The sequence below is a fragment of the Lygodium microphyllum genome, chromosome 6 (assembly GCF_053477565.2).
Source record: "Lygodium microphyllum isolate KBCC chromosome 6, Lygodium_microphyllum_v1.1.10, whole genome shotgun sequence".
Taxonomy (NCBI): domain Eukaryota; kingdom Viridiplantae; phylum Streptophyta; class Polypodiopsida; order Schizaeales; family Lygodiaceae; genus Lygodium; species Lygodium microphyllum.
Window position 1 is genome coordinate 17314453 of NC_141140.1, and position 18725 is coordinate 17333177.

The following is an 18725-nucleotide window of genomic DNA, read 5'->3' on the forward strand; positions in this document are numbered from 1 at the left end:
CTTATCAATGATACTAACATATGTTGGCTCATGAGTAACGTGGATTGATGTATTGTTGATTCAACCTTATTAAAGGATCAAGACTTGTGAAATTTACTCTTAATCTACTCAAACATTTAGAGTCAATAAGAGGTTAGAAGGGTTTTTTGAACATCATGCCTTATTCATGTGCTTATTGGATTAAAAGAGCTTGTAAAACACCAAACTCATGAAGAAAACGAGGAGATGCCTTTTTTGCTCATGGAAATGGGAAGCTTTAGCAAGGAAAGATGGTTAGCTTAATAGAGAGTTAGGGATGAATGGAACTTTCCTTTATTTGTTATTAAAAGGGAAGGGATTGCAAATTGCAATGGAAACAAACTCCTTAATGAGAGTGACTTGTCAAAATGTAGGACATATTTCTCTTGTGAGTTAGTTGGGCTCATACCCTTAGACATCGATGTTGGAATACTATGTCATAGTTATCAACCAAGTTCTTTTGCTTCATTTCTAAACCATTGGTTATGTAAGAAGGGCAAGAGAGAATAAGAGAAGTTGATTTAGTGTAGAGATTATATTGTCGTTCCAAAGTGATTGGTAAACTTGACACCTTCGAGAGAAAAATGAAATATTAATATTGGGATGACATTGTGGTGGAATCTTGGGAAATGTCTATCAACACTTGATAAAAGTGCAATGTAGATGTAAAGAGGGGATGTGAGTTGTTTTGCAATGGATCAAAAACATTGGGGCATCATAGGTATGATACTTTTAGGAGCTCTTAGGGAGCTATCAAAGTATATGCTAGCTATTTTACTGTATATGGGGGTATGCATGTGGGTGGGGGCGAAGATGTATTACTATGATGCAAGAATGGGGAGGATAAGGAAGAGAAAAGGGCCAATGGAGTGGCCGGTGGTGGGGATGTTACCAGCATTGCTATGGAATCAAGATCGTGTTTATGATTGGTTGACAGAGTTACTCATCTTAATGCTAGAGGAGGAGGGGAGGAACACCTTTCGATTTGTGGCACCCATGATGGACGCTGTCATCACAAGTGACCCTCGTAATGTCGAGCATGTCCTCAAGGCTAGGTTAGTATCCATGAAAGATTGAGGTTTGGTGTGGAGTGATTGCAAAGTTCTGAATGAAAGCTGTAAATTGGAAGTCCTAGGGAGAGAGGTTCTTCAATTCAGAAATGTGGTTCATATTAGTTATATTTGAGTTAAGTGAGTCCATCTTAGATACATTCTAAAAGAGGTGCAGAAACTGTTTTTAACTTAGTATTTTGAAGGGCTATTGACATTATTTCACATGTATAACTTTGTCTATTTCTATGCTTAAATAATGTAGGGTTCTAAATCTTGTACTTTAAAATCTGTACACACTTTAACATCTGTAGACACTTTAAATTTTCTAGTCTGTTTTGAAACCTTATTGGGTGTGTGAACAATGTTCCCGGATGCTCAAACTCTATCGTGGACCCTGTGCCAGGTTCGGTAACTACCCCAAGGGCAGGTACTCGGGCCACGTGTTCCGGGACCTACTGGGGCGCGGCATATTCAACGCGGACGGGCTTGTGTGGGCGCTACAGCGGCGGAGGGCAAGCCTGGCGGTGCGGACGGGGGCCTTTCGGGCCCACTCGGAGCGCGCCACGTGGTCGGTGGTGCGGGGCCACCTTCTGCCGCTGCTCCGCCGGGCCTGCCGCCTCGGGGCGCCGCTGGACCTGCAGGACTTGTTTCTGCGCTTCACCCTCCAGAGCACCTGCCTGGTCAGCCTGGGCCTAACAATCGACTGCCTGTCGGAGTATCCAAGCGCTTCTGACTCCATTGTATCCTCGGGGGCCTCGACCATATCGTTGGGCTCCCTCCCCTTCTCCCAGGCCTTTGAGTCCGCCCTCCACGCCACCACCTCCCGCTTCGTCGTCCCCTTGCCCCTCTGGAAGCTCATGCGCTCCTTCAACCTCGGCCCCGAGCGCTCCTTGTGTCGCTCTTTGCATGTGCTGGATGACTTCATGGCCGATGCCATTCGTCGTCGGAGACAGGAGTTGCGGGACACTGCACAGGAATCAGGTGACTATCACCCGCCGGGAGAGACCATCACGGGCCTAGCGGATCTCCTATCATCCTTCATTCTGATGTTCGACGAGCTAGAGGCCAATCACAAAGCCGACCAAAACACCACCGGTAGTACGGTCGTGCTTCGTGATAAAGTAGAAGAAGAGCAAAAGCAGGAAGAAGCTCACATCAGACGCTTGCTGCAGGATATCAAATCCTCGGGAGCAGAAGACAGGTTCTTGCGAGATGTGGCTCTGAGTGTGATCCTAGCAGGACGCGACACCACGGGCGTCGCACTGGCATGGTTCTTCTGGCTGCTGGCGAAGCATCCTGAGGCGGAAGAGAAGGTGGTGGAAGAGATCAGGCGAGTGAAAGGTATACACAACAATAGCAATAATTCTGAGGATGGCAACACTGATGACTTCTTGGAGTTCAACAAAGAGGATCTCCGAAGCATGCATTACCTGCACGCGGCCTTGTCGGAGAGCCTGAGGCTTTACCCACCGGTCCCCGTGGAGATGAAGCAGGCCGTAGAGGATGATGTCCTGCCTGACGGCACCGTTGTGCGGGCAAGGGAGGGCGTCCTGCACAGCGTGTATTCCATGGGCCGCATGCCCAGCATATGGGGCCATGACTGTCTCGAGTTCAAGCCCGAGAGATGGCTTTCTTACAATGGCGCTGGCCTCAACGCATATTCCTTTGTGCAGCGGTCCCCCTTCCTTCACCCAGTGTTCAATGCCGGCCCTCGCACCTGCTTGGGCAAGGACCTCGCTTATTTGCAGATGAAGATGGCAGCCGCTTCCATTCTTTCCGAGTTCAAGGTCTCTCTGGTTCACCCTCAGCTTCGCATCAGCCCGCGTGTCTCCATCACCCTATACATGAAACAAGGGCTCCTTGTCACCTTGACACCAAGGACATACTAGCTAGTGATCATGATTGTGCTCGACCTGCCCTTAATCATCCGATATCTCCATACCCACAAGCGGTGCAACAACAATATTCGACGAGTTTGGTAGTGCCGGAAGACAGCAGAAATCTGTATCCTTATTAGTGAGTGAGTTGAAAAACCTTTTGTGAGGAGTACAACTACATGACCAACGGAGTGTGTGAGTGTGAGTTTCACAATATATATGTGATGTTGTGACAAGCTCCTTAATATGCAGTTTTTGTGAGTTTTGCAAATGCGATTGCTTTGCAAATAAACTCTAAAATTGTACACACTAAGATATTTGATAATTGAGAAAACTAATTATAAGATATATGTGAATAATTTCAATCATATAAATTTAAATTGCACCAAAATATGCATACTGCAATGATTTTTTTTAAAAAAAACATAGAATTCAAGTACTAGTGATAGATGATCCATGTAGATCAAATGTATAAAGAGAATTTGAATGCCATACGTTCATCATACTAGTACTAAATCACAATAAGATTAGAACGGGCTTACTAACTTTATGCATTATTATTATGCTACAAGGCATAAAATATTTGTTAGTAGTATGATGTTTGGACTACTCTCTTTGAGCTAAAATGAAAGCCCCCTGCCAATTGGATATAGGCCTATGCATTTAACTTATATAGCTTATCTAGATATTTACCTATTTGGGATGGCCAATATTGTGTTGTTTGATCTATCCTCTTAAAATAAGTATTTCTCCCAAACAATGCTTAGACTAACTACTTGATCAAACACATATTTGTTAAACTTCACAAGTGAACCTACTTTACTCATGGCCAACTTGGCAAGTTGGCTTATGCTAAAGTAGTGTTTTCATAAGATGTTTTGTACATTGCTGCTATTTTTCTCCTTTCACAACCTTGTCAAGCAAATATTAATAACACAATTGGTATTTTTTTGTGGACATTTGGAGCTTATAAGCAATACTACTTTATTAGTGCTTGAAAACAAGTAATCTTTACTCTTTATCCTTTTAAGATCTATTTGGGTGATTCTTGGACTAAGGAGAAAACCCCCAAGCCTATGTGGCACAAGAAGGAGAGGCTTGGTTTTTGAAAAACAGAGAGGTGTTTTCTTGATGGGTGCTTTAATAAGGAAAAAGAGAAAGGTGGGTCTTTAAAAGGATAAGTAGCTCTCTCTCTCTCTCTCTCTCAATATGATGATGGGTATACAAGAAATAAAGAGGGGTTTTCTTTTGAAGGGTGATATAATGATGATAAGAGGAAATGTGAGCCTTTGAAAAGTTATTTGTGGCTCTCTCTCTCTCTCTCTCTCTCTCTCTCTCTCTCTCTCTCCTCTAGAGAGATGCATTTCTTTTCTAATTGAAGATATGAGATGAAATGATATTTTAATGGTTGAACATGTGCATGCAATGTGTGTATACTCTAAAACACCCACAAATGCATGTATACTATTAAAAGATGTGGATTTTCTCATTGAAATTATATTTTAATTGTTGAAAACATGTGTATAATGTGTCAACAAATGTACATGTATGACCACAAATATACATATTTTATAAAAACACACACATACTATACATACACACGTATACATATACTCATGCACATATATGTGCAAACACGTACACTCATGTATGCACATATGTACACATGACTTTATGTATGTTAACACATGCATAACTATTAAGGGAAAACCTATAGAAGCATACACCATCAAGGAATACTAAGGAGCATTGGTTTGGTTTATGACCTAGTGCTAGGGTCTGTTTGACCTACACTTAAAAACAAATAGAACCTTGAGAGTTTCTCATAACCACTCTAGGAATATAGTAATTACTCTTTTTTTGATGCCATGCTTTTCATATCAATCTCATAACCTTGAAGTTTCTTCTCGATGGTAAGAATTCTAGCACAGATATCTCTTCTTTTTCAATATTATTCATGAGATTTCCTAGATTCTCAACATAAGTAGCCAAAGAAGGGCACACTCAAACTCTCAAACTTACTTTAGATGTAAGGTGTCTGCCAAGCATACCTTTTTGTAGTCCATCAGTAGATTTTCCAAAATGACCCCACCCGATGCTTCCTTGGAGTATCACGGGGTTTGTCATTTAGGCCCTACTCAGTCTACCTCACAATGAAAGAGTTCTGGTCGAACCCACTAGGATCGACCTGAATTTTCGGGTTCCCGAAATCAGATAGGTCTTCTAGCACAGCCAGCTAGCATTAGAATTTTTGAGTTCTCCCTTTTGTAGGATTACTTGATCTGAAGCGAACTTGCCATTGCACTTGGTTCAAAGAGAATGGGAGACGGAGGGGAGCACGCTATGTCAATCCTCCTGCCCATAAGGCAAAATCCCATTCTGGCCCCCTAAAACAATGCAAGTTGGTTCTACCTAATAACTAGTTGGTCAATTTATCATCTTCCTATTTCTATCACCGATGTAGAAAAGCTCCCAGCTAACTGGGACCACCCTACCACTGGACGGACCCATCGGGGGTCATGCCCACCGGCTCTCCTTTGATGACAGAATCATCTTTAGTTTTTCAATTACCTATAGCACATTTATTGAAACATATACAACCAGCTTCCTTAATTAGTATGTTAAACCGCACATTCCTTCACGTAATTTATCTTACGAACATGCATACAATTCAAACAACCCTTGAGTTAGATACATTTCTCTATTATATTGGAAGTTTATTACAATTTTCATCTTTCGGATCTTGTGAAAGATACACAAAATTCCATGAGGGTATTCTGCCCACCAAGATTCCACCCTTGTAACTAGTATTTAGGGTTCTAGGATCCCATCTTGCACAACAACATATAGACCCAATAGTGAAGTTTAAAGCGATGGAATTATTCATGGAAAAAATTACCCCTGTCATCGTTATTAGTGACGCGATGAATTTGTCACTATTAGCGTCGCTATTGGCGTCGCGAATTTGGATAGTGATGCTAATAGTGATAAAAATAGCGGTGCTAATAGCGATGATTGTAGAGTAAATTTCTGACGCAAATAGTGACGGTTATAGAGGGAAAAAATTTTAGGTGGTAGGGCATGCAACTCTACCACCCTTCTAGCTATATGCACTAAATATTCTTGTATAAGTCATCTTCTATCTATTCTTTATTGGCCTCACCCTCAATCTCAATGAATGGAGGTGTTTCAATATCAAAAGAATCAAGCTCATACTCCCCCTTCTCAAACTCCATTTCTTGAGCTTAGACTAGTTGTTGTACTCTAAGTAGCTCCTTGAAATGAACAAATTTCTCTTTACCAAGTGATTTGGTAAAGATATCTGCTACCTGGTCTTCTGTCTTCGCATGAAGTAGATTAATCTATCCTTCAAACACCATTTTCCTTATGAAATGGTAATGAATCTCTATGTGTTTGGATCTAGCATGATAGACGGGGCTGCTAGTAGCCAACATCACATTACTAAGATTGTCACAATGCAATGTGACTTTGGTGTCCAACTAAATATCCAAATCATGTAGCAGTTTCACAAGTCAAACTACTTTGCATGTCACTAAGACTGCACCCCTATATTCTACCTTTGTATACTAGATAAAGCAATGGTGGGTTGCTTCTTACTACTCTAGTTGATCATACTGCTGCCAAAACTGAAAGCATAACCATTGGTTGACCTCCTGTCAACACATAGATACATCTAGTCCAATCAAAATCCGTATAACTTGTCAAGTCAAATGATTTCCCATACTCATAAAATAGCCCATAATCAACAATACCCTTTCACGTATCACATAATCCTCTTGACTGCATCTAAGTGTGGCTTACAAGGTTTCTACATAAATTGGCTAATCATTCCCACTATATAACTCAAGTTAGGATGTAAGGTAAATCAGGCTACCCACCATTTGTTTAATATACATAGTGACATTCTCCATCTTTGCTTTTGCAAATGCGATTGGTTTGCAAATAAACTCTAAAAATGTACACACTAAGATATTTGATAATTGAGAAAACTAATTATAAGATACATGTGAATAATTTCAATCATATAAATTTAAATTGCACCAAATTATGCATACTGCAATGATTTTTAAAAAAAACATAGAATTCAAGTACTAGTGATAGATGATCCATGTAGATCAAAGGTATAAAGAGAATTGGAATGCCATACGTTCATCATACTAGTACTAAATCACAATAAGATTAGAACGGGCTTACTAACTTTATGCATTATTATTATCCTACAAGGCATAAAATATTTGTTAGTAATATAATGTTTGGACTACTCTCTTTGAGCTAAAAGGAAAGCCCCCTGCCAATTGGATATACGCCTATGCATTTAACTTATATAGCTTATCTAGATATTTACCTATTTGGGATGGCCAATATTGTGTTGTTTGATCTATCCTCTTAAAATAAGTATTTCTCCCAAACAATGCTTAGACTAACTACTTGATCAAACACATATTTGTTAAACTTCACAATTGAACCTACTTTACTCATGGCCAACTTGGCAAGTTGGCTTATGCTAAAGTAGTGTTTTCATAAGATGTTTTGTACATTGCTACTATTTTTCTACTTTCACAACCTTGTCAGCCAAATATTAATGACACAATTGGTATTTTTTTGTGGACATTTGGAGCTTATAAGCAATACTACTTTATTAGTGCTTGAAAACAAGTAATCTTTACTCTTTATCCTTTTAAGATCTATTTGGGTAATTCTTGGACTAAGGAGAAAACCCCCGAGCCTATGCGGCACAAGAAAGAGAGGCTTGGTTTTTGAAAAATAGAGAGGTGTTTTCTTAATCGGTGCTTTAATAAGGAAAAAGAGAAAGGTGGGTCTTTAAAAGGATAAGTAGCTCTCTCTCTCTCTCTCTCTCTCAATATGATGATGGGTATACAAGAAATAAAGAGGGGTTTTCTTTTGAAGGGTGATATAACGATGATAAGAGGAAATGTGAGCCTTTGAAAAGTTATTTGTGGCTCTCTCTCTCTCTCTCTCTCTCTCTCTAGAGAGAGATGCATTTCTTTTCTAATTGAAGATATGAGATGAAATGATATTTTAATGGTTGAATATGTGCATGCAATGTGTGTATACTCTAAAACACCCACAAATGCATGTATACTATTAAAAGGTGTGAATTTTCTCATTGAAATTATATTTTAATTGTTGAAAACATGTGTATAATGTGTCAACAAATGTACATGTATGACCACAAATACACATATTTTATAAAAACACACACATACTATACATACACACGTATACATATACTCATGCACATATATGTGCAAACACGTACACTCATGTATGCACATATGTACACATGACTTTATGTATGTTAACACGTGCATAACTATTAAGGGAAAACATATAGAAGCATGCACCGTCAAGGAATACTAAGGAGCATTGGTTTGGTTTATGACCTAGTGCTAGGGTTTGTTTGACTTACACTTAAAAACAAATAGAACCTTGAGAGTTTCTCATAACCCCTCCTTTAGAAAACAAGGAATATAGTAATTACTCTTTTTTTGATGCCATGCTTTTCATATCAATCTCATAACCTTGAAGTTTCTTCTCGATGGTAAGAGTTCTAGCACAGATATCTCTTCTCTTTCAATATTATTCATGAGATTTCCTAGATTCTCAACATAAGTAGCCAAAGAAGGGCACACTCAAGCTCTCAAACTTACTTTAGATGTAAGGTGTCTGCCAGGTGTACCTTTTTGTAGCCCATCAGTAGATTTTCCAAAATGACACCACCTAGTGCTTCCTTGGAGTATCACGGGGTTTGTCATTTAGGCCCTATTGATTCTACCTCGTAATGAAAGAGTTTTGATCGAACCCACTAGGATCGACCTGAATTTTTGGGTTCCTGAAATCAGACAGGTCTTCTAGCACAGCCAGCTAGCGTTAGAATTTTTGAGTTCTCACTTTTGCAGGATTACTCGATCTGAAGCAGACTTGCCATTGCACTTGGTTCAAAGAGAATGGGAGACAGAGGGGAGCGGGCTATGTCAATCCTCCTGCCCATAAGGCAAAATCCCATTCTGGCCCCCTAAAACAATGCAAGTTGGTTCTACCTAACAACTAGTTGGTCAATTTATCATCTTCCTATCTCTATCACCGATGTAGAAAAGCTCCCAGCTAACTAGGACTACCCTACCACTGGACGGCCATCAGGGGTCACGCCCACCCTCTCTCCTTTGATGACATAATCATCTTTAGTTTTTTAATTACCTATAGCACATTTATTGAAACATATACAACCAACTTCCTTAATTAGTATGTTAAACCACACATTCCTTCACGTAATTTATCTTACGAACATGCATACAATTCAAACAACCCTTGAGTAAAATAAATTTCTCTATTATATTGAAAGTTTATTACAATTTCCATCTTTCGCATCCTCTGAAAGATACACAGAATTCCATGAGGGTATTCTGTCCACCAAGATTCCACCCTTGTAACTAGTATTTAGGGTTCTAGGATCCTGTCTTGCACTACAACATATAGACCTAATAGCGAAGTTTAAAGCGATGGAGTTATTCATGGAAAAAATTACCCCTATCATCGTTATTAGTGACGCGATGAATTTGTCACTATTAGCGTCGCTATTGGCATCGCAAATTTGAATAGTGATGCTAATAGCGACAAAAATAGTGATGCTAATAGTGACGATTGTAGAGTAAATTTCTGAAGCAAATAGCGACGGTTATAGAGGGAAAAAAATTTAAGTGGTAGGGCATGCAGCTCTACCACCCTTCTAGCTATATGTATTAAATATTCTTGTATAAGTCATCTTCTATCTATTCTTTATTGGCCTCACCCTCAATCTCAATGAATGGAGGTGTTTCAATATCAAAAGAATCAAGCTCATACTCCCCCTTCTCAAACTCCATTTCTTGAGCTTAGACTAGTTGTTGTACTCTAAGTAGCTCCTTGAAATGAACAAATTTCTCTTTACCAAGTGATTTGGTAAAGGTATTTTCTACCTAGTCTTCTGTCTTCGCATGGAGTAGATTAATCTATCCTGAAAACACCATTTTCCTAATGAAATGGTAATGAATCTCTATGTGTTTGGATCTAGCATGATAGACAGGGCTGCTAGCCAGCATCACATTACTAAGATTGTCACAATGCAACGTGACTTTGGTGTCCAACTAAATATCCAAATCATGTAGCAGTTTCACAAGTCAAACTACTTCTCATGTCACTAAGGCTACACCTCTATATTATACCTTTGTATACTAGATAAAGCAATGGTGGGCTGCTTCTTACTACTCTAGTTGATCATACTGCTGCCCAAACTGAAAGCATAACCATTGGTTGACCTCCTGTCAACACATAGATACATCTAGCCCAATAAAAATCCGTATAACCTGTCAAGTCAAATGATTTCCCATACTCATAAAATAGCCCATAATCAACAATACCCTTCACGTATCATATAATCCTCTTGACTTCATCTAAGTGTGGCTTACAAGCTTTCTACATAAATTGGCTAATCATTCCCACTATGTAACTCAAGTTAGGATGTAAGGTAAATCAGGCTACATACCATTTGTTTATACATAGTGATATTCTCCATCTTAGTCCCAACATCAACTACAAGTTTGACATTCTGATCCAATGGTGTTTCCATGGTTTTACACTCCATCATGCTATATTTCAACAGCATATCATGAGCATATTGTTTTTGCAACAGCCATATATCTTAAGCTGTAGACACAACCTCAATCCCGAGAAAGTACTTTAGCTCACCAAGATCCTTGACTTTGAATAACAAGCTTTGATTTGTATGACCCTCAGGCTGCTCCATATACACCTCAGGCTGTGTACATAACACACACACACACACACTCTCTCTCTCTCTCTCTCTCTCTCTCTGTCTCTCAGCCTCCCTTGTGTTGATCTCTCTCCCTTCTTCTCTCTATACATCTCTTCATCAACAAAAATAAAGAGAGAAGTAATGAAAAGAGAAAAAAAAAGAGAGAAGAGAGAATGCACTTACCTCAAAGCTTAAAGAAGAATCCTTTTGCACTTCTCTCCTTCTTCTTCTCCTTCATGGGTTTTCTCCTTCTCCTTAGTAGTTATCCCCTATCTTTTAGTGGATGTGGTGGCAATGGCAGTGGCAACGGTACACACACACACACACTCTCTCTCTCTCTCTCAATGTCCCTTGTATTTATCTCTCTTCCTTCTTCTCTCTATACATCTCTTTATCAATAAAAATAAAGAGAGAAGTAAAGAAAAGAGAAAAACAAAGATGTTGGAAAATAGGTCAAATGATGTATGCTGCATGATATGGAGACTTGTATCCCATAAGCATAGTGAGGAGAGTGGAGAAGCTAGAAAGCTATAAATACATGTACTTGGTTCACTTTTCATATAATGCTATTGTACTTTGTACTTAGAGTCTATGTTCCTATCCACTCAAGATTGTGTTATGATTCCAAGCTAATCTATCTTGGAACCTAATTCACTTGAGTGAAAGTCTATGTCTAGTCATCAATCTTCATATCTCTTGCTCATGAGTTCAAGCCTCCATAGCTAAACTATGTTCAAGATCCATGTTTCTTAACAAAAGAGAGAAGAGAGAATGCACTTAAATCAAAGCTTGAACAAGAATCCTTTTGTGCTTCCCTCCTTCTTCTTCTTGTCCTTTACGGGTTCTTTCCTTCTCCTTTGTAGTTGTCCACTCTCTTTTAGTGGATGCGGTGGCAATGGCAGTGGCATCAGTACTCTCTCTCTCTCTCTCTCTCTCTCTCTCTTTCTCTCTCAATGTCCCTTGTGTTGATCTCTCTCCCTTCTTCTCTCTATACATCTCTTCATCAACAAAAAGAAAGAGAGAAGTATACAAAAGAGAAAAACAAAGAGAGAAGAGGGAATGCACTTACCTCAAAGCTTGAAGAATAATCCTTTTGTGTTTCTCTCCTTCTTCTTCTTCTTCTTCTCCTTCAAGGTTCCCTCCTTCTTCTTTGCAGTTGTCCCCTCTCTTTTTGTGGTGGATTGGCAGTGGTAGCTGCCTCTCTCTTTCTCTCTCTCAATCTCCCTTGCATTGATCTGTCTCACTTCTTCTCTCTATACATCTCTTCATCAACAAAAAGAAAGAGAGAAGTAAAGAAAAGAGAAAAAAGAGAGAAGAGATAATTTACCTACCTCAAAGCTTGAAAAATAATCCCTTCGTACTTCCCTCCTTTTTCTTCTCCTTCGCCAAGTTCCTCCCTTCTCCTTTACACTTTTCTCCTCCCTCTTCATGGGTGGTGGTGGTGGCGGCCTCTCTCTCTCTCTCTCTCTTACATGTTTACCAACCTGTAAATTTAATGCCATACTCATGTTTCGACACTTTTTTATGAAGCCCCCTCTCTTCCCCCTTTTTTATTTCTCCACAAGACTCTCTTCCTTTCCCTCCCTTCTTCTCTCTATTTCTCTCCCTCCTTCCCTCCCCACTCTCACTCAATGCATCTCATTGCAAAGACAATCAAAGATAGAAAATAAAAAGCTTAAAAAATAAAGATATTAAAAGAAATGTCACCCCACCTCTCTTTATCTCTCTCTCCCCCCTCTCCCTTTATTTTTCTTTCTTAACCTTCTCTCTCATTCTCTCATTATTTTCCTATTTCTCTCTCCCTCTCTCCCTCTCTCGCTCTCTATTTTTTTATCTCTATCTCTCTTTCCCCCCCTCTCTCTCTTATTTTCACTCTCCTTCCTCTTTTTACCTCACCCTTCTATTCTATCTCCTCCTCCTCTCTTCCTTCCCTCTCCCCTCTCTCTCTCTCTCTATATTTCCCTTTCTTTGTTTTCTCTCTCTCTCTCTCGTTGTTTCTCTCACTCATCCTCCTCTCTCCCTCCCTTCATCTCTCATTTCTCTCTTTCTCTTTCTCTTTGTTTCCTTTCTCTCCCTCTTTCTCTCTTTCTCTCCCTTCCTTCTTCTCCCTCCCTCCCTCCCTCTCTTTCTATGCATCTCTTTGCAAAGAAAAGCAAAAAAAGAAAAGAAGAGAACACAAAAGTAAAGCAAGAAGAGGCAATGTACTTACCTCAAAGGCTTCAAGATGAAACCCTTTGTACATTCTCTTCACACCTTTCCTCCCTTCTCCCTTGCACACTTCTCTTCATTCTTCATGTATAGCGGCCGTGGTGGTGACGGTGGTGATGAGCTCTCTCTCTCTCTCTCTCTCTCTCTCTCTCTCTCTCTCTCTCTCTCTCTCTCTCTCTCTCTCTCTCAGACACAAAGCTTTAAGCTCTCTCACTCTCTCTTTCATTTTTTCTCGCAAATTTTTTCTTGGCAAATGTCACACTCAGATTTTTGAAACTATTTTCTTAGATTGATGTTGCTATGTGTGTCACTATTTGTTCTATTAGTGATACTAATAGTAATGTCGCTTTTGTGCATCAGGAATGGCCGTCGCTATTGCCCCATTCCCTTGTAGTGTTGGGTCATGAAGGAGCTCGTCAGATTCTAGGAAGAATGCAATATTTATGGCTAGAGCCCCCCTTGATACCCACGTTTTCTACTACCCGAGACTATCCCTATGGACAGACCTTTCACTACGAAGTCAGTCTAAGCCTCTCAAAGTAATAACCATGACCCCCTTGGAGTAGAGTCTTGAAGCTAGCTTGGTGATAGCCTAGCACGATCCTTCCTTTTATCTTATTTTTCAATATTTTCAATCAGAGATATAGATTCTAGCAAACACAAACAGTCCTTTCAAACGTTTATAAAATGATGCAATGTCAATCACACTATCGTGCAACTCATAGCTTCCATAGCCAAGGTAGACCTTATTCTAAGGTAACCTTACATTCTAATGAGGATTCTCCTCCCCATAAAGAAGTGTTGAGTACATCTCTTATAACATGTTAAGTAAGGCATGAATTTTCTATTTGTTGGGGGTAAAGGCGCCTCTGCCTAGCCGCTAGTGTATTACTACACTGACAGTACCCGCCAATACACACTGTAGGCGGTGGGCACCCGTCACAATCACTTATTATTTATTATTTTAGTGACAGTTTGAATAAAGGAAGGCCAGGCCACACATTGTGGTTGTTGGAGTTCTCACTTTTGAGTCTCTCTCTCTCTTGGCTCTTGCTCTCCATCCGCCATAGCTCTCACTTCCAAGCTTCTTCCTCCTGGGTTCCACTTCCCTTTCAACTTGTATCATAGCAAATACATTGGAGCTTGCTTGGCATTCTCTTCATCCTGGATTTGAAAATCTTCAACCCGAGCTTCAATGGCAACCATGCCACCTTCATTTGCAGGTATGTTTTGATCTCTCACCTCGTCCCCGAGCTTCTAGACCTTCATCGACTTCTTTCCGGGCTGTGTTGGAGCCCCCTTGACCTTGCTAAGTCCCCCTCAAGGCTGTTGTAGATCCCCCAGCCCCCAAGAACAGCCAGCGTAATTTTTGGTGCATTTTTAGGGGGCTGGGCTGATCTGCTCCCCAGCATTTCCCTGCTCCTCGGCTTCCCGCCACTCTTGGCAACCTTCTCGAGCATTGCCCGACTCCCTGGCATTGGTGATTAACTCTCAGTGATTGATTCGAGTGCTTCCCCATTCAGCCCTTTGTTGTATATACAATCCCAGGGCTGTCAAAACAAGGCAACACTTGACATTGACTGTTTAATGCTTCTTGGCATTGCCCGTTTAATGCCTCTATTGATGCCCAGATGTTATGGGATGCTATGTCTATGCTTTGGGACTGATTTGGAGAAGATTTGAGCACCATTTGAGCTTCATTTAACAATAAATTGCTTGCTGTAATACAATGGGCTGAAACTCATTTACTTGATGTATGCATTGGTTCATGGATACGGGGTGCTTACTGGAGGCTTGAATGATCATACCGATGTATTTGGAGGTTGTCAAATGCTTCTTCTTGGTTTCGGAATGCTTTTGAGCTTGGATTAAGCTCCGACTTGGTTGTTCTTCACTGGCATTTGGCTTCAGTTTGGCATGCTTTGGACCGGTCTATGCCTATTGTCACTGCTTACTAGAGGCTTGAATGATCATACCGATGTATTTGGAGGTTGTCAAATGCTTCTTCTTGGTTTCGGAATGCTTTTGAGCTTGGATTAAGCTCCGACTTGGTTGTTCTTCACTGGCATTTGGCTTCAGTTTGGCATGCTTTGGACCAGTCTATGCCTATTGTCACTGCTTGACATTTAGGCTTCTTGCATTTATGCTTTGGCTAGATATGGATGCCACTTGGTTTGCCCATGCTTGACAGTTACTTGGAGCTTCATCTTCAAATGTATTTGAGAATTTTGGATCTACTAGGCATTACATTTGGTTGTCAGTTACATGCTCTTTCAATGCTTTTAGGCTTATGCTTTATGGGTCTGAGATAGCTTGGGATTTATGCTCCGGATGTACCATACTGGGATTTGGCATGTCTGATGCTATGTATTGAATGTATTAGAGCATTGCTTTCTCTCTTTACATCTGACTTCACTTCCAGTGGGAGCCTCTTGATATATTCGGATATACACATAGTCTTATTTACAGATGAGCCTGAGCTTGTGGGACAGTTACATGCATTTGCTCTCTTGAGAGCTTTATGTCTACAGTTTGTTTGTAGTGGGCTAATTTGATACGCCTATTGGGGCAGGCACCTATCTCTTTCACAAGTTTGTCAGTTTTGTATGCATCTTGGATGGTTATGTATTGAGCTTCTTTCTCTATTAGTTATGCTTGTGCTTGGTCGCTTCTCTTACCCCGAGACCCATTACATGCATGACTTTTGGACCTATGAGATATCTCTTGCCTGACAAGTTATTGGTTTGATAGTTCTTGGTACCTTCTTGCCTACCTTCTTGCCCATGGAAACTCACTGTTGGATGTATCTTGCTACCTGGTAGTTGGAGTGACATATGTATCAGTGATTGCTTCATTTTAGGACAGTCTTACATATTGCTGTCATTTATTACAGCAAGTTGAAATCTACAGATTTTGAGCACTTCTATGAGGGTAATGCTTACTATTTGATGTTATCTTGGTCATATTTGGTGGACAGGTGCTTCGCTTGGTAAAATCCACTCTTTCAGTTAATTTTAGAAGTGGTTTTAATGCATTTTTTGCTAATTATAGCAACATGCAATTTTGTCTTTTTGCATTGATTTGGGACAGTGTGGCTAGTCATCTGAAAGATACAGCTCTCTTTAACATTGCCAAGTTGGATTGTACCAAGTATGGGTATTGGAAGTCCCAAATATGGCAAGTTTTGGTGCAGAAGTTGCAGATTAAACCCTTGCATTTCAAGGGTGTTAAACATGAAGATATGGATGATGATGTTTGAATGGAAATTGATGAGCTATGCAAGTATACCATTATTTTGTCACTCTCAGAAGAGGTCCATTAGAATGTTGTTGAAGATGAGAATCTGAGTGCATGGGATTTATGGGAGAAGATTCAGGAGCTCTATGCGCAGCAGAGTCCTGCGTCACAGATATATTAGCTGAAGCAATTGATGGACCTTCACATGAAGAAGGGGACCTCCCTATCATCTCATTTCAGTCAGTTTCATGCTATCATGAAGAGTCTGTTGTCAGGGTATCGAGTTTAAAGACAACTTGCACCCATTGTTTCAGCTTGGCACCTTGCCTGAATCATGGGATGTCTTTCGTACTGCCATATGCACGAACAAGCTTGATGTGCTGAAAATCAAAGATATTGAGAGTGTTTTATTGACTGAGGAAATCAATAGGAGAAACAATGATGCTTCCTACTCTTCACATGCATTGACCGTTAGAGGTGGCAGTCATGGTAGGCATGATAATGATCATAAGGGCAGGGACTCTTAGAAGTCCTAGTCCAAGTCATGTGGTCGCAGTAAGTCCCGTGGACAGAAGTCTGATCTTACCTATCATTATTGTGGGAAAGAAGGACATATTAGGCCGTAGTTCCATAAAATGTGCGATGATAAGTGCAAGGAAAAGGGAAAAGAAAAAGTGCAGGAAAAGTCTTCTGAGTGTAATATTGTACTTGCAAAGTCTAGTGTGAAGATAGAAGATGTTAATGTCATGCAGGCCATTGATTCAGATGATGATTACATACTTGCAGCTTCTTCATGCGATGCCTTACAGACTTCTGAGATACATTCTATGTATATGCAATGCTAGCTCTTGGATTCGTATGTGTCCTTTCATGTGACACCCTGTAGAGATTGGTTTCATATCTATCGTACCATGTCTAGTTCTGTGCGTCTTGGTGATGACATGTCTCATGACATTGTGGCCATTGGAGATGTTAGGTTGCAGTTTTCTTTTGGCTGTTCTTTTATTTTGCATGATGTACGCCATGTATCTGCATTGACTCGCAGCCATATGTTAGCTGGACAGGTTGATGATGCATGGTATTTTGTGTCTTTTGGAGACTCTACATGGAAGATTACTCGCGGCAGGCTTGTACTTACAAGAGGTGCCAAGTCTGGCAGCCTCTATCCCTTACTTGTATCTAGAGCTACGTTGGATCATGTTTTGTATATGGATTCTATTCCCCATGTATTCCTTTGGCATGCTCATTTGGGGTATATGTTTCCTAAAGAAATGAAAATGCTTCGTGCTTTGCAGTATCTTTTGTCTTTTGACTCTTCGCATTTTGATTCTTGTGATAATTGTTTGTATGGCAGGCAGACTCGAAATATGCATAAAAAGTCTGGTAAGAAACGCATGGGTGAGCCCTTGGCTCTTGTGTACTCAGATATATGTGGGCCCATGCCTTGTCAGTCACTTGGTGGGGCAAAGTACTTTGTTACTTTCATAGATGATTACTAACATAAGGCTTGGGCTTATCCCATAAAGAGAAAATCCAATGTCTTAGACACATTTCAGCATTCGCATGCATTGGTAGAGAACCACTCTGGGCAAAGGCTCAAATGCCTAAGGTCAAATAATGGGGGTGAGTATGTATCACGTGCTTTTGAGCAGTTTTTTGATGAGCAAGGTATTAAGCGTTAGCTGACCGCCCCTTACACCCCACCCCAAAATGGTATGGCTGAACACATGAATAGGACCATTCAGGAAAGGGTCGGTAGCATGCTTAGCTAGGCTGGTTTATCGCAGAACTTTTGGACTGAGGCAGTTACCACTGCAATGCATCTCATTAATAGGTCGCCTAGCAGTGGCATTGACTTTTAGGTTGCAGAGGAGGTATGGACAGGCAAGCCCCCCTCTTATGATCATTTGCGTGTCTTTGGATGTGAGGCATTCTGCCATGTGCCCAAGGACAAACGCAATAAGTTGGATCCTAAAAGTGTCAAATGCATTTTCGTTGGCTATGGATATGCAAGAGAGATGGGTTACCGTCTATGGGATCCGTAGGTGCAAAAAGTGATCCGTAGCCATGATGTCATCTTTCATGAGGACAAAATACATATGCAGCCTGAGAAAGTGGTTGAGGTACGCAAAGTTATCTTTCAGGAGGAGCCACCTGCTCCCTTTCAGCCCACTCCACTGCCAGCTAGATAGCATGCAGCATCACTTGATGCTCATGGCCCAGATGCTAGACATGCTGATGTTAGACATGCTGATGTTAGACATGATATCGGTAAGGTAGTAGAGCCCGGATTGAGGTATTCTACTAGAGATAGACCACCTCTTGACCGTTTTGCACCCTCTATGGATTATGTACTGGTTACAGATGCAGGAGAGCCTCTTGTGATGAGGCTATGAGTAGGGGTGATTGTCACTCTTGGTAGAGGGCTATGCAAATTGAGCTTGACTCATTGCATAAGAATCAAACTTGGGATTTGGTTTCCTTACCTCAGGGTAAGAA

General features: G+C 40.6%; 1 pseudogene across 1 annotated transcript; it reads left to right on the plus strand.

Annotated features, from left to right (window-relative positions):
- Positions 1-882: 882 nt before the first annotated feature.
- Positions 883-3244, plus strand: LOC148034333 (cytochrome P450 86B1 pseudogene; annotated as a pseudogene). Its single transcript, XR_015691196.1, has 2 exons — positions 883-1073; positions 1474-3244. The product of XR_015691196.1 is annotated as a cytochrome P450 86B1 pseudogene (transcript).
- Positions 3245-18725: the final 15481 nt, after the last annotated feature.